We start from the raw sequence: 15,360 nt of genomic DNA, 5'->3' as shown, positions 1-15,360 counted from the left end.
AAACTTCAAATCTTTTGTCTACCACCAGAATAAGCAGTCATTGGCATGGTGGAAGTGCAGTCCCTGTAGTCAAAATGTAAGAATTAGGTTGGTTGTTTTTTTTAAGTACTGAAAGTCATATTGTTTCATTCTTTTCTGGTTATATGGCTGTAAAATTATGTGTATATGCATTACTAAAAGTAACATGCTTCTGCCTTAACTTCCTGTATTAAAACTTTGTTTGCCTGCCAGCTGAATATTTTAGATGCAGATTCTGAGCTACATCTGGGTTGTACTACAAGGAGAATGAGGCTATAGGTAACTATGGGGTGGGACCTTAATTCTGGGACTCGTTTGGGTCTGATCCAGTCCCTGTTGTAAATTAATGCTGCTCAAGGGTATCCGGAATAGCAGAAGAGCAGCTATGCTCCAGCTGTGCCCTTTTGTCTTTTCCCACGCCCCTGCACCAGGGTATATACGAGGGTGGCACAGAACCTCTGCCCCACCGGAGGTTTTCCTTACAAAAGAGGAGTTCTCACACAGGCAGTTAAGATGGTCTTCCAACCTCTTTGCTGCCAGATAGACAAGGAGGTCAGAATGTATGTCTTAATGTTAAATATTGGAATCAATTGACAGCAAAATGTACAGTAGGTTTGTGAGAAGGAAATATGTGGCTTTCTCTTTGCAGACTTTTTACATTTTTAACTCATTACTCCCTGTTTTTTATTAGTTTAGGTATGTAGTCTGCTATTCATTCAGTCATACCAAAGATTCCAAGATATTCAAAAAGTTTAAAGGAACAGAATAGGAGTCAGAAACTCCTGAGTTTGCTTTCCTTGCTCTGACTCAATTTGCTGTGGGCCTTCAACAAGTAGTGTCAATTTTCTGTTCTGTAAAATGGGGATAAAAACATTCATCTGCCATATAAGGAAGTTGCACATACTTATTTTCAATGGGCTGTTTGAAGATATAAACTCTTCTGTATGTGCTAGTATTGTTATCAAGAACCTTGAGGCTTTGATGGCTGTGTACTGTATACATTTTCATACTGCCATACAGCCTGACCTCTTGTCTAAAAAAGTTCTGCAAAGCCAACTAATATGTAAAAAGAGGCAATGCTTTCTGATGCTTAGAAACTGAATCTTTGCTCTATTATTATAAAGTACAAATTGATTAATACTTTTTAATTAAACACAAAATCACACGTGGTTGGAGACACCTTTCTTTGGCCCTGCAGTAGCAGTTCTGTTTAACACCCAGCTGCTTGTATACACAGTCCTGTTGACTTCAGTGGGACTACTGAGTACTGCTCAGTGTTAGAAAGGGTTGCAGAACTGGGTCTCAGGAAATGTTTTAGAACCACCTACAACCTGAACCCTGTTGAACCTTCAAATTAGTTACAGCAAAAAGTTACTAGAATGTTCAAATTGGCAAAATGGGGCACCTGTAATAGGTCATAAAGTAAAAAGCTGTCATTAAGGTTAATAGGGTAAGGTCTGGAGGATCAGGCTAACAGTCTCTGAGCTTCTGATCTGCTATTAGGAATATGTAGGCAAAGCAGCCTATAATTCTAGGTGCAAACAATTTCTGTATTATGGGCTGTATTCAGATACTCTAATTTACACTGAGAAGTGCCTTGTGTTGGGTAATGTATTATTCAGTGTGAGAAGGCCGAGAAGATTCAATCCTGCCAGTTGGTGGGTGCCTTAAACTCCCATTCAAGTCAGCAAAAACAGAGGGACCTGGCCAGTTGGCAAGACTGGACCTTTATTATTAAGTGGAGGAATTACTCACTTGTACAACAGAGACATGAAAGATGAGTGGGAATTTTATCCATTATTACAGCTGCTGTTAAGAAGAAGGAGGAGACTGATAATCACTTCATATTATCTGCTGCAGACATTTGACACTGTCAGTTTTGGTAAGCTGATTATTATAATTGTAATTGTAGTCCTGTGTGTGTACTTTAATTAATGATAAAATCAATGAATTAAGTATAGTATAGTGGAGAGAAAAGAGTGGACTGTGGTCATGACTTGGGGTGGTAAAGATATTATATTATTTATTCCAACTTGTGATCATGCATGAAATCTAACTGCCCAAAGACTTTTTTTGCAGCGAGTTTCAGATTAAATTTGAAGAATGATCCCAGTTAGAAAAGTTGTTGTCAGTTAACATTAAGTCTAATAAATAATGGGTAAACATTAGGAAGATGGAAAAAAATAAGTTTTATTATATTTTTACAGCTGTTAAGTTATTGTAAATCGCTAAGGTTGGTAAAGGTCTTTGAAGATGAAAATCTCTATATAATATTATTACGCTAGCTTGAAGAAAGTAAAAGGGAAAAACCAGTTCATTTGGTTATAATCCTTTTAGAAATTTTAACAAATTGAACTGCTTTCAAATACTAGATATATTTTAGAAAATGCAACTACCACTACTGCTGTTGCTCTAGGCAATATTATCATATACCATAGTGTGCATGGAAGCAAAGCTTAACTAAGGTCATTCTAATGAATTTTGAACAGTTACATGGACCTAATTTGACTTTCTGTCCTGTTTGAAAGGCCACCTCTCCATGCTATAACATCCAGCAGAAACCCCGGAGTCATCTTATCAGCCTACTCTGCATTTTTCATCATCTATAAGAGCTGCAAGTAATGCTTAGTCTACGAACTCTATGCATGCGTGTGCATTTTCCATCTTCAGTGTAAGTGTCTGAACAATAGATTTTTTTCAACCTCTGAAAAGAACAGAAAATATATTTTATTCTGTTATCTACTCTTCTGGCTCTAGTTTCTGTTTCATTTTTGTTACCAGATTTGAGTTCTTGGATACAAAAAGGGAGCATTTTACCAAACATTTTTGATACCAGTTTTTCATCTCTTCACATGAATTCTGTGAGATATTTCAGTGTTTTCCATTTATTTTCTAGAACACAGGTGAAAACTTGATATCTTGATTTCCATTAACCTCCATCAAAAAAGTAATTGTTTTGTAGGAAGCTCTCTGGGCATGCTGAGCACCCAAATTTTATTGAAGATGAATATAACAACATAGGCATGGGCACAACAAATCAGATCTAGTGTGCTATCTCTGACCGTGTCCAGTGCCAAATGCTGCAAGAGGCAGAAATCTCCTTTTTGAATCTGAAACATGAGGTCTCTTACATTTTTGTTATCATTCCTGATGAGATCTCTGGATAGTCTTGATATCCATGTAAATATTCAACCAGTTATTGAACCTTGATAAGCTTCTTGATTTTAAAATCTTCTTAACTTCAGCAATAACCATTGGCAATGAGTTCTGCAGGAAATTCTGTAGGATTTTCCACAATGAAGGAAATTCCAATATTTCAGAAATTCCTTTGAAACAAAAATGTCAACAAAATTAAATTCACTCAGCATTATAAAGCAGAACAAAGGGTGTTGACTTTTTCTGGTTGTCCTCAAAGCTGGCATGTGCACATGAAATATTTCTATTTTTACTAGCTCATCTCTCCAAAGGAAAGCTATTCTGCCAAAAAAAAAAAATCAGCTCTATTCCAGTTTAATTATAAATGGGAAATAGAATGTAATTTTATTGTTGTTGCATATGCCACTTCCAAATTTTATTCCTGTGCTATGAGACATAGAGAAAAAAATGTTCCTGCTCCAGCTTCTTTAAACTGTTTATGCATTTGTATTTTTTTCTGTCCCTTGTATTCATCTTTCTAAAGTTAATGAGTCCTAGTTTTTTCACTTTCTCTTATGAGTATTTGTCTGTGTTCTTGGTTACTGTCCTCTGAAGTTGCTTTAGTTCTGCAATATTTTTTGTGATTGAGTGACCAGTACTATGTACAGTTTTCTAGCTGAAGTCAATCAGTGATTTATAGAAACTGATTTGACTGTCATCCATATTATTCTCTGTCTCATTTTATTTGCTTTTCACTGCAGCTGCACACTGAGCAGTGGTCCTCACAGAGGTGTTTACAGTGATGCACAGTTCTTACTCCAGAATTGATATAGCTAATTTAGCACTCTCTAAGGTGTAGGAATAGTTTAATTTCTCCCCTCTAATATACATTACTTTGCATTTATTCATATAAATTTAATTCTTCATCATGTTGTCCATTCACCTAGCTTGTTTAGGTCTCTCTGAAGGCAGATCATCATCACTAGAAGTAAAAGGTCAGTTCTCACAATGGAGAGATATTATAAGTAGCGGGGTCGCTCAAGGGTCTGTGCTGAGGCATGTGCCATTTAATGCCTTCATAAATTATTTTGAAGGTAGTGAATAGTAAGGTGGCCAAGTTTGTGAACAACACCAAGTTTTTCAGGGTGGTAAAAGTAGATTGTGAAGAACTATAGAAGGATCTTGTAAAACTGAATGGAGGGGAAACAAAATGACAGGTGAAATTCAGTGTAGGTAAGTGCAAAGTAATGCATGTGGGAAGGAAGAAGCTGAGGTGCCCATACATGATGATGGATTCCTACATTAGCTTATATTACTAAAGAAAAGGAAAAAGATCTTCAAATCATTGTGGCTAATTCTCTGAAATCATCAGCTCAGTGTTCAGAGTCAAAAAGCAAACAGGATAGTAGAAGTTATTAAGAAAGAAATTGAAAACAAAATGGAAAATAGCATTATACCCTTGTATAAATGCCCTCACCTTGAATACTGTTAGCAGTTCTGATTCCCTACCTCCAAAGGGTATAGTAGAACTAGAAAAGATACAGAGAAGAACAAGAATCAGGGCTATGGAGAGGCTTCTTTATGAGACTAGATAGGCCAGAACTTTTCAACTTAAAGAGAAGGGAACTGAGGGAGGATATAGTAGAGATCTATGAAATAATGAAAAGAATAGAAATAAATTAAAAGAAATACCCCTTATTGGTGCAATGGTCCCGCCTCCCCAAAACCTTGTGTTTACCAGACCCATTAGCCTGCCATCAGTAAAAAACATACAGTTCAGTTGACAGAAAACTGGATTAAGACACAAGCATCTTACTCTTGTATCCTCACAGATATGAGAAAAGCTTGAGCTGGGCACACGCCTCAGCACAGGAACATAATAGACCTTGCTGATCACAATTATGAAGGATTAATGGATCTCTTAAACAGGTTATCCCAGGTCATTTTTATATGGTATGTTCAGGAATACTGTTTAATTAAGTCATTCATGACTATTGGGTATTACAGGTCCTTCTGCATAAACTTTTAGGATCTAGTCAAGGCCAATATTGAATCTTCGTTCACTGACTTCTCAAGACAGGTATTGACTTCAGTGGATCTATTCATAAAGTAAGGACCACTAGTACTTATTTTTTGTAGGTTATTTCTTTGGGTTTATGTGAGAAAGTGTTGGAGGAGCAGTGGAGAGTTTCAAATCTTCAAAACTGTTTCTCTGTTTTTCAGGTAGCAGCTGGAAAGAAATGTTCCATGTACTGATATTTGTCTGTTTGGGCTTTCAGAGGAACGTGCAAAAACTTTTTTTCTATATGCAAAAACTTTTTTTCTATCTGACACAGCAAGTTTTCATTTTATATCAGCATTGCATCTGTATTCAGGCTGGGTCATTCCTAAGTGCTCTCTAGACATCTTTTTGATACTTTTATTTATAAATTACAAACTGAGGTCCCAACTTCCAACAGACCTATCCTTCAGGGCCTTACTCCTACTCCAGCATAGCCTCTTACTGACTCTAGTGAGCCTCCCCAGAGAGTTATGCATGGGATCATGGACCAAGTTTGTCCTACAGCTATTAAATAGCCAGGGCTGCCTAGAGAAATACACAGCAGTGTGTATTTGGCACTTCCAAACAGTGAAAAATGTTGAGCAAGGAAAATTTGAGAGACTTAAATTATCTTGTTAAATTAACTGGAACATTTTAATTTTTACCAGAGTTGAGTGAGCTTGAGTAAATGTGATAAGTTGGAAGCTCACCTCATTTAGCAGACATCAAACACACATAAAATGCTGCCCAGTTTAATTTAGCCTTTTCAAACTAGCAAATATTTATGTAAAGTCAGTGAACAAGAAAAGGGCCAAAGTGTACTCTCCAATAGGGGCACCCACCCCTTTTGACACAAACTGGTATTGTGTCTATATATTGAAAAGCAAAACTTGACCTTTGGAGGAAATCCTGAAAACCTGTTACCCCTCATAGTTCCTACTACAATAAATTATTCTTAGTTAAATCAACGACAGTTTCTTCAGTTGTTCTAAATGAAATATGTAAACTCCTGTCTTGTGCCAAAAGTTTTCTTTCCTTTACCTCCCCTGCCTCTTATCAAACACATACCAGTACAGCAGTTTGTTCAATCATGCTCAGTAGAGTGACTGTTATTTTTTGGCTTTATACCCTGAACTTAATAGATACATTTTGTGAAGAGTGAACCAACCAGGTAAATAGCTGCAACTATGGAGCTTAAGAGCTCAAATTAGGAGGTGCTTTTTTGTCCAATAGATCTCTGTAGCTCTAATATTAGTAACAGAACAAGAGCTTTTCAGTCTGAAAAAAATCTTTAGTCTGGCTCCTTATCACATGTAGCTCTGGGTCCTTATCAAATTTGTCAATTTTTGTGTTGAATAGCAACATTTATCTATGGATGCAAAAGTTCTTTAAAAATATTAATCACTGAGTATTTTAATTTCTTCTTTAAAATCACTTGTGTGATATACCACTCTTCAAAATATATTAGAGCTTGCTAATTAAATATTTCATTAAACATTATCAAAATGTATTTATTTTCATATAGTTGTTTAGAAGGGTGTTGCTTAACAGGCTGAAGAACAGCTCAATCAAACCTTCTCAAGGCTGTGTTTCTTCTATTGCCTTTGTTTTTGTTTCTGGGCCTACTCTTAACTGCTTGCTTCTTCAGTGTCCATTTCAACTTCTCTGCAACTGTAAGCGCACTTTTGCACTTGGGGACAAGGCTGAACTCCTCAACGAGTTCTTCGCCTCAGTGTTCCTAAGCGAGAGGCATGACAAGTCTCTCACTGGGAGTGTAGGGAGGCAGCAGCAAGGCACCAGACTTCCATGCGTGGACCCTGAGGTGGTGCAGGGTCACTTGGAAGAACTGGATGCCTTCAAGTCGGCAGGCCCGGATGAGCTCCATCCGAGGGTACTGAAGGCACTGGCCGACATCATTGCAGAGCCACTGGCGGGAATATTTGAACGCTCGTGGCGCACGGGTCAAGTCCCGGAGGACTGGAAAAGGGCCAATGTGGTTCCCATTTTCAAGAAGGGGAGGAAGGAGGACCCGGGTAACTATAGGCCAGTCAGTCTCACCTCCATCCTTGGCAAAATCTTTGAGAAAATCATCAAGGCTCACATTTGTGAGAGCCCGGCAGGACAAATTATACTGAGGAGAAACCAGCACGGGTTCGTGGCAGGTAGATCGTGCCTGACCAATCTAGTCTCTTTTTATGACCAGGTCACAAAACGCCTCAACGCAGGAGGAGGGGTGGATGTCGTATACTTGGACTTCAGGAAGGCCTTTGATACGGTATCCCACCCCATACTGGTGAACAAGTTAAGGGGCTGTGACTTGGATGACTGCACAGTCCGGTGGGTGGAGAATTGGCTGGAGGGTCGCAGCCAGAGAGTTGTGGTGGATGGGTCGGTTTCGACCTGGAAGAGTGTGGGCAGTGGGGTCCCGCAGGGCTCGGTGCTTGGACCGATACTCTTTAATGTCTTCATCAGTGACTTGGACGAGGGGGTGAAATGTACTCTGTCCAAGTTTGCAGATGACACTAAGCTATGGGGCGAAGTGGACACGCCGGAGGGCAGGGAACAGCTGCAAGCAGACCTGGACAGGTTAGACAAGTGGGCAGAAAACAACAGAATGCAGTTCAACAAGGAGAAATGCAAAGTGCTGCATCTAGGGAGGAAAAATGTCCAGCACACCTACAGCCTAGGAAATGACCTGCTGGGTGGCATGGAAGTGGAAAGGGATCTTGGAGTCCTAGTGGACTCCAAGATGAACATGAGTCGGCAGTGTGACGAAACCATCAGAAAAGCCAATGGCACTTTATCGTGCATCAGCAGATGCATGACAAATAGGTCCAAGGAGGTGATACTTCCCCTCTATCGGGCGCTGGTCAGACCGCAGCTGGAGTACTGCGTGCAATTCTGGGCGCCGCACTTCAAGAAGGATGCGGATAACCTGGAGAGGGTCCAGAGAAGGGCCACTCGTATGGTTAAGGGCCTGCAGGCCAAGCCCTACGAGGAGAGATTAGAGAAACTGGACCTTTTCAGCCTCCGCAAGAGAAGGTTGAGAGGCGACCTGGTGGCTGCCTATAAGTTCGTCAGGGGGGCACAGAAGGGAATTGGTGAGTATTTATTCACCAAGGCGCCCCCGGGGGTTACAAGAAATAATGGCCACAAGCTAGAGGAGAGCAGATTTAGATTGGATATTAGGAGGAACTTCTTCACAGTTCGAGTGGCCAAGGTCTGGAACAGGCTCCCAAGGGAGGTGGTGCTCTCCCCTACCCTGGGGGTATTCAAGAGAAGGTTGGATGTGTATCTAGCTGGGGTAATGTAGGCCCAGCACTCTTTCCTGCTTATGCAGGGGGTCGGACTCGATGATCTATTGAGGTCCCTTCCGACCCTAGCATCTATGAATCTATGGATGGGATGGAGGTTGGGGAGTGGGGGTCTGCAGTGTACTATCAACAGAATCACTACTCTGGCTATTTAAACAGTCTTTTAAAGTGCATAAGGTGTACAGGTCTTGAATCCTTTGTAATGTATACCAATAGTATATGTTTTTATAGCAACACAACATTAGAGGAAATGTTCAACTCAACTTCCAGGCCGTGGGCTAAATCTGGCCTGCAGGGCTCCTCATGGGTTGGGAAATTTGGTCGCGGGGAGCAGTGACAGTATTGCAAGGTCCCCTGAATAGCCAGATCATAGATTTATAGATTCATAGATGTTAGGGTTGGAAAGGACCTCAGTAGGTCATCGAGTCCGGCTCCCTGCCCTGGGCAGAAAAGAGCGCTGGGGTCAGATGACCCCAGCTAGGTGCTTGTCCAGTCTCCTCTTGAAGACCCTCGAGGCAGGGGAGAGCACCATCTTCTTTGGAAGCCCATTCGAAATTCTGGCAACCCTTACTGTGAATAAGTTATTTCTAATGTCCAACCTAAATCTGCTCTCCATTTATTTGTGGCCATTGTTCCTAGTTACTCTAGGGGGTGCCCTAGTAAATAGAGCATCTCCTATTCCCTGCTGCTCTCCCCTGATGATATAGGCAGCCACAAGATCACCTCTCAGCCTTCTCTTGTGAAGGCTGAAGAGATCTAGGTCCCTCAGTCTCTCCTCATAGTGCCTTGCCTGCAGGCCTCTGACCATACGAGTGACCCTCCTCTGAACCTTCTCAAGCTTCTTTGCCTCCCTCTTGAAGTGCAGCACCCAAAACTGGATACAGTACTCCAACTAAGGCCTGACCAGTGCTGCATAGAGGGGAAGCATCACCTCCCTGGACCTGTTCATCATCCATCTGCTAATGGTAAAGTGTGGTTAACCTTGTTGATCACTTCATCACATTGATGCCTCATGTTCATCTTGGAGTCAGCTATGAGTCCAAGATCCCTCTCCACTGCTGTGCTACTAAGAAGGTCATCTCCCAGCCTGTAAGTGTGTTGGTGGTTCTTTTTACCCAGGTGCAGCACTTTGCATTTGTCCTCGTTGAACTGCATCCTATTTCATTCTGCTCATATTTGCAACCTGTCCAGATCTGCCTGGATCCATTTCCTACCTTCTGGTGTGTTAACTTTGCCCCATAATTTGGTATCATCTGAGAACTTGGACAGGGTGTTCTCCATGCCCTTGTCCAAGTAGCTGATGAAGACATTGAATAGCACCGGTCCAAGGACCGAGACTTGCGGGACTCTACTTCCCACATTTGCCACCCACCTGACTGTGTAATCATCTACATCACAACCTGTCAGTTTATTTATGAGAACAGAATGAGATACCATGTGGAAGGCCTTCTTAAAGTCTAGGTAGATGACATCTATCTTGACTCCTGTGTCTAAGCATTTTGTGACCTGGTCATAAAAAGAAACAAGGTTAGTCAGGCAGGATCTACCTGTAATGAATCCATGCTGATTTCCTTTCAGCATTATTTCTCCTGCTGGGCTCCCACAAATGTGATCCTTAATGATTTTTTCCAGAGTTTTCCCAAGGATAGAGGTGAGACTAACTGGCCTATAGTTTCCTGGTTCCTCCCTCCGCCCCTTCTTGAAAACAAGGACCACATTGAACCTTTTCCAGTCCCCTGAGACCTGACCAGAGAGCCATGAATGCTCAAATATTCATGCCAGGGGCTCTGCTATGACACTGGCCAATTCGTTCAGCACCCTTGGATGAAGTTCATCCGGGCCTGCTGATTTGAACACATCCAGCCCCTCCAAGTGCCCCTTCACTAAGTCTGCATTAACAGTTGGTGGGCTGGTATCCCTCCTGTGACTATCTATGATCCAATTGGGAAGTTTATCTTGGTCTGTGTCTCGGAATACAGATGCAAAGAACTCATTGAAGAGCTCAGCTTTGTCCCCCCTCTCTGTCACCAGTTGCCCTAGTTTGTCCTGTAGGGGTCCTGTGCTACCCTGCTCCTCCCTTTTGCTCCCTATATACCTGAAGAAGGACTTTTTGTTGTCCTTAATTTTTGTTGCCAGCCTAAATTCCAATCCTGGTTTGATCTTCCTAACTGATTCCCTGCAAGTGCGAGCCAGGGAGGTATACTCCTCCTTGGTAGCTGCCCTCTGTTTCCACAGCCTGTATACCTCTTCCTTTTCCCTTAGACTTTCCTGGACTTCCCTGTTCAACCAAGAGGGCTTCTTGCCCCCTTTGCCCACTTTTATGAGCAATGGGATTGTCTCCTTCTGCGCCCATAGGATCACTCCCTTGAGGAATGACCACCCTTCCTGGACCCCCATTTTGCCAATGCTCTTGAGCTTTAACACCTCACTAAGTAATCTTTTGAGCACACTGAAGTTAGCCTTTCTGAAGTCTAGCACTTCAGCCCTGCTAGTTTACCTACCCTTCGCCGGATAGTGAATTCATTCAATCGATGGTCACTGTCCCCTAGGTTACCTTGTACCTGCAGATTCCCCACTAGGTCATCCTCTGTAGCTAGCACCAAGTCCAGCAAGATAATTCCCTTAGTGGGATCATATACCTCCTGCGTTACATGGAGGTCTTGTATACATGTTAAGAACCTACGTGAATGGTTAGATTTGGCTGACTGCTTTTCCCAGCAGATGTCAGGGTAGTTTAGGTCACCCATGACAACCATATCTCTTGACTGTACAGCCTCTGAGAGCTGTCTGGAGAATTCCAGGTCTATCTCATCCTCCTGGTGTAGTGGTCTATAATAGACCTCCATTACCAAGTCCCTTTCCCCCCCGACCCCCTTGTATCCTGACCCACAGTACCTCAGTTTGGCCCTCCTCTGATCCCATCTTGATTATAGAGGATGTATACTGTTCCTTAACATAGCCAGGCCATGTTCCCTTCCCTCCAGGCTGCTGGGTTAGGGACAGGCTGCACTGCCTTCTCCCCACAGGGCCAGATCACATCACATCTCATTTCCTCTGCCCAGCCAGGTTGGGGTTGGGCCATGTCCCCATTCTTCCTATGGGACCAGGCCACACCTGTCCCCTGTGGGGCTGTTTGGGGTCAGGCCATGATGTCCACTTTCCCCTATGGGGCCAAGCCATGCCCCCTTCTCCTGCAGCACTGGATCAAGGCTAGGTCATGATTTCTCCCTACTGTGGGGCCAGGTTGGGGGCAGCCTGAGCCCTCTTCCGTGGTATGGCTGGATTGGGGCTGAGCTGCTCCCCTCCCCTCCTGCTCAGCTGGGTGGGGCCCTATGGGATCTGAAGGCCCATAGTGGTATTGGGCACTTCCCATCTGGTGTGCTGACCAAAAACATTGAGCTCTGCATTTTAGGTGTTCCTTTGACTAACTGAAGCTGCATAAACATTGTCAGTGTTTAGTGAAATTTGTTTAAATTTTTAAATGGATTTGCTTTGGCCATGCTTCATCTTAGCTTGCTTGCAAACATATTTGCATAATTGCTGACAGAAAGCAGACCTCACTAGTGTACTATGAGCATTTGTGGAGACTGAGTATTTATGTAGTATGTGAAACAATCTGCACCTTGAATGCTTGTACAATTTATCCAAACAAGGAATAAAAACAAACAGTTATTTAATTATCTGACCAATCACAATTATCTAACAGTAAAATATTTCATATTTGAATGCTGATTTTGCATATGTATGAATTATCAATATAGACAGCCAAAGAACAAACAGTTAAGCTGAAGCACAGAGATATTAAGGTCCAAATTCAGAAAAACTGTTTAATTTTGAAGCCTCAGTTTTTGTTGTCCAAGTTAGAGCTGTATATCCTGATGATCAGGGATGCTGGATAGTCACAATTCCATCAAAATCCATAGGAGTTGCAAGTTTGGAAAATCTAAAGTTAGGAACCCCAAAACTGAAGCATTTGAAGTAGAGATCATTTTGGGACCTTGTAACAGTGAATCCTTGCTCTATTACTAGAGGAGGGCTACAAAGCCAGAGAATTGGCAAAGGCCCTTGAATGGAAGGGTTTACTTTGGCCAGGGAAGCTGGCAGGCAGCTGGCAGAACTGGGACTAATGAGCAGTCCCTGTGCTCAGGCCAGGTAATCAGCCAGGCTGTCAGGACAGGGCAGGGCTTAGGGGTGTAAATAGGCTTGCCCTCAGGCTGGAGAGTCAGTGGAGTCCTGATCATGGAGAAGTCCTTACCATAGGGAGAGAAGGCCTGAATAAACACCGTGAGCCCCAGAAGGGGAGTGAGTTTTGTTGTTGTTTTCCTCTTTTTTGATTGTGAGTGGTTTAAGCAGCAGACCCATGGGGAGAAGCCCAGAGTACAGACTGGGTTCATCACCACGAAGCAGGGGAAGAACTTTCAGGTGGGATTTTTCCTTCTCTTTAAATATTAGATGAGCAGCAGACTGGGTGTGGCCACAAGAAGAAAGGAGGCCACAGGGGGTTTTGAGCCCTGTGAGGGGCAGAGGCACAAGGCTTAGGCAGGATGAGGCCAAACAGGCCAGAACCTGAGCCCTGAGGGGGCAACACAGGTAGCTTGAGGCTGAGAGGGCTAGGGCGCTGAGGGGCAGTGCGGGCAGCCACAGGCTATCCAGAGCCTGGGACAAAAAGGCCAGGTGGGAGCCAATACAGTAATAGAGTAGCTACAGGCGGAGTAACCCTTATTACCTTTTAATATCAAGTCATGGCAGGTGTGGAAATAGAGACCCCGGGGGGAGTGAGAGCCAGATAGGATCAAGGTGGCCACTAGGGGGCATCATGACAGCCCTCTGGTACTGACCTACATAGGTTGTCTAAGGTCTCACAGGCAAAGTCAGTGAGAGAACTGAGAGAGAATTCAGGAGTCTTGGCTCTTCATCAAGTGGTGGTTAGATTGGAGAACAGTGAAACTGCTGCTAAATGCATACCTACACTTTAAACTCATACTAGCTCACTAACCCTAAAAGCTATGGCTCAGGCTGGTCTCAAATGTGTGTGGGAAGGAGACTGAGGTTCATTCTGAATAGGTGCTTCATTTTTGATCTCCCCTTTCTTAATCTGAACACTGATTTTTCACTGAGGGCAGGTTAGTAGGTCTCTTAAACACAGAAAAAAAAATATCTCCATTAATTGATAAGTCACTGGAAAAAGCAAACTGTTATTTTAAAAAATGGACAAAAAATAATAGAACATGTTCCTGGAGCATGGGCCAAATGCTGTTCTGCAGTCTTCTAAAGCAGGTAAACTTATTAAAACTGACCTGGTAGCCACACATGGTGTCCTGGGTGATGGACTGCCATACAAGCCCTAAAACTGTCATACACAAAGGTACCACAGGAACTCTACCATCAATATGAGCTGTCTATCTGCCTCTGGCCTGGTACAAACTAGCTTTGTAACCCTTGGCAACCTAGATGTTTGCTGACTGACAGTGTGAATGACAGCCCAGTTTTCAGTCTAAAATATCAGCATCTTATCATTCCAGATGTCCCCTGACAAGATGATGGCCACTAAAAAGGGGAATAATTTGGGAAAAGTCATAAAGCCCATTATCTCCTGCTGAAACCATTACTTCTAGCCATCATTGGAACCTCAGCAAAATAAATCCAGAAAGCCACATGTTAAGCAAGTTTGATTTATCTGTAGAGAATGAAACCTCAGAACTCCATTTGGAAACCCCAGTAAATTCTCAAAGGTATTTCTTCCAAAGGCCCATTTCCCCCATTTTTTTGGTAATCCTTTCATGGCCATGTGATTGGAATATATTAGCTGGATAAACTGTCTGAAATGAATGAGATGAAATCCAGTAAGAACAAGTGCAAAGTCCTGCACTTGGCATGGAATAACTACGTGCACAAATGAAGAATAGACTAGGCATGAATGTACTGCAGAGAAGGACCAGTGACTGACAGTGGACCATATGCTGAATATAAGCCAACAATGTGCTTTTGTTGCCAACTCCCATCCCCACAAAACAAAACAACACAGCACAACATACTGGAGTGTATTAACAGGAGTGTCTTTTGTAAATCAAGAGAAGTCTATCTAGCACTGGTGTCTCAGAACTGAAGAACTGTGTCTAGTTTTGAGCCCCATACTTCAAGAAAGATGTAGACAAATTGGTAAAAGTTCAGTGAAGAATGTCCAAAAATTATTAGAGGCCTGGGAAGTATGACCTGTGAGAAGAGGCTGAAAGAACTAGGGCTGGTTAGTTTGGAGAAGAGAAGATTAAGAATGGGGGGCTCAAAATATGTGAAGCCTGATTATAGAGAGCATGGAGATAACTTTTTCTCTGTGGCTGCAGGTGACAGGATTAGGACCAATGGCCTAAAACTGCAGCACAGGAAATTTAGGTTGGAGATTAGGAAGAACTTTTTGATTATGAGGGTGGCCAAATATTGGAACAGGCTATCTAGAGACATTGTGGAATTTCCATCCCTGAAGGTTAGACAGATATTTGGCTGGTATAGTTTATTCAAGGATAATCATGCTGGAATAGGGGTATGTACAACAGTTGCATTTCAGTTAATGAAATCACAGTTTCATTATTTGAAATGCTCTGTGAAAAGCAGTCATAGCACTTCAGCCATTTAAAAAAATGCCCAACACGGTAGAAATCACCACGTTGGACAAGGTTGAAGTTTTTGAGTGAACACTTGCATACAACCTCAGTTGATTACAGCTGGCATTCCAGTGTATCCAAGTCCTACCTCCTCTTCCCTACTGCTGCAGCCTGAGTCACAGAACAACCCTCCCCTCCCCGTCATCCTTAGGTGCTTGGAAAACCCAGCTTCTTTCCACAGACCTCTTCCTCC

The 15,360-nt window shown here is 42.5% G+C and overlaps 1 long non-coding RNA gene across 1 annotated transcript in view; it reads left to right on the top strand.

Moving 5' to 3' along the window:
* The first annotated feature begins 2,585 nt into the window (after window positions 1–2,585).
* LOC149862952 (uncharacterized) overlaps window positions 2,586–15,360 on the top strand; it is a 60,111-nt gene continuing 47,336 nt past the window's right edge. The window contains exon 1 of the long non-coding RNA XR_016443295.1: window positions 2,586–2,689. This is a non-coding gene — a long non-coding RNA (uncharacterized LOC149862952). The remainder of the gene's footprint in view (window positions 2,690–15,360) is intronic.

The sequence above is a fragment of the Crocodylus siamensis genome, chromosome 6 (genome assembly GCF_052110815.1).
Source record: "Crocodylus siamensis isolate JL-2025a chromosome 6, ASM5211081v1, whole genome shotgun sequence".
Taxonomy (NCBI): Eukaryota; Metazoa; Chordata; order Crocodylia; family Crocodylidae; genus Crocodylus; species Crocodylus siamensis.
This window is presented reverse-complemented; position numbering and strand designations above follow the sequence as displayed.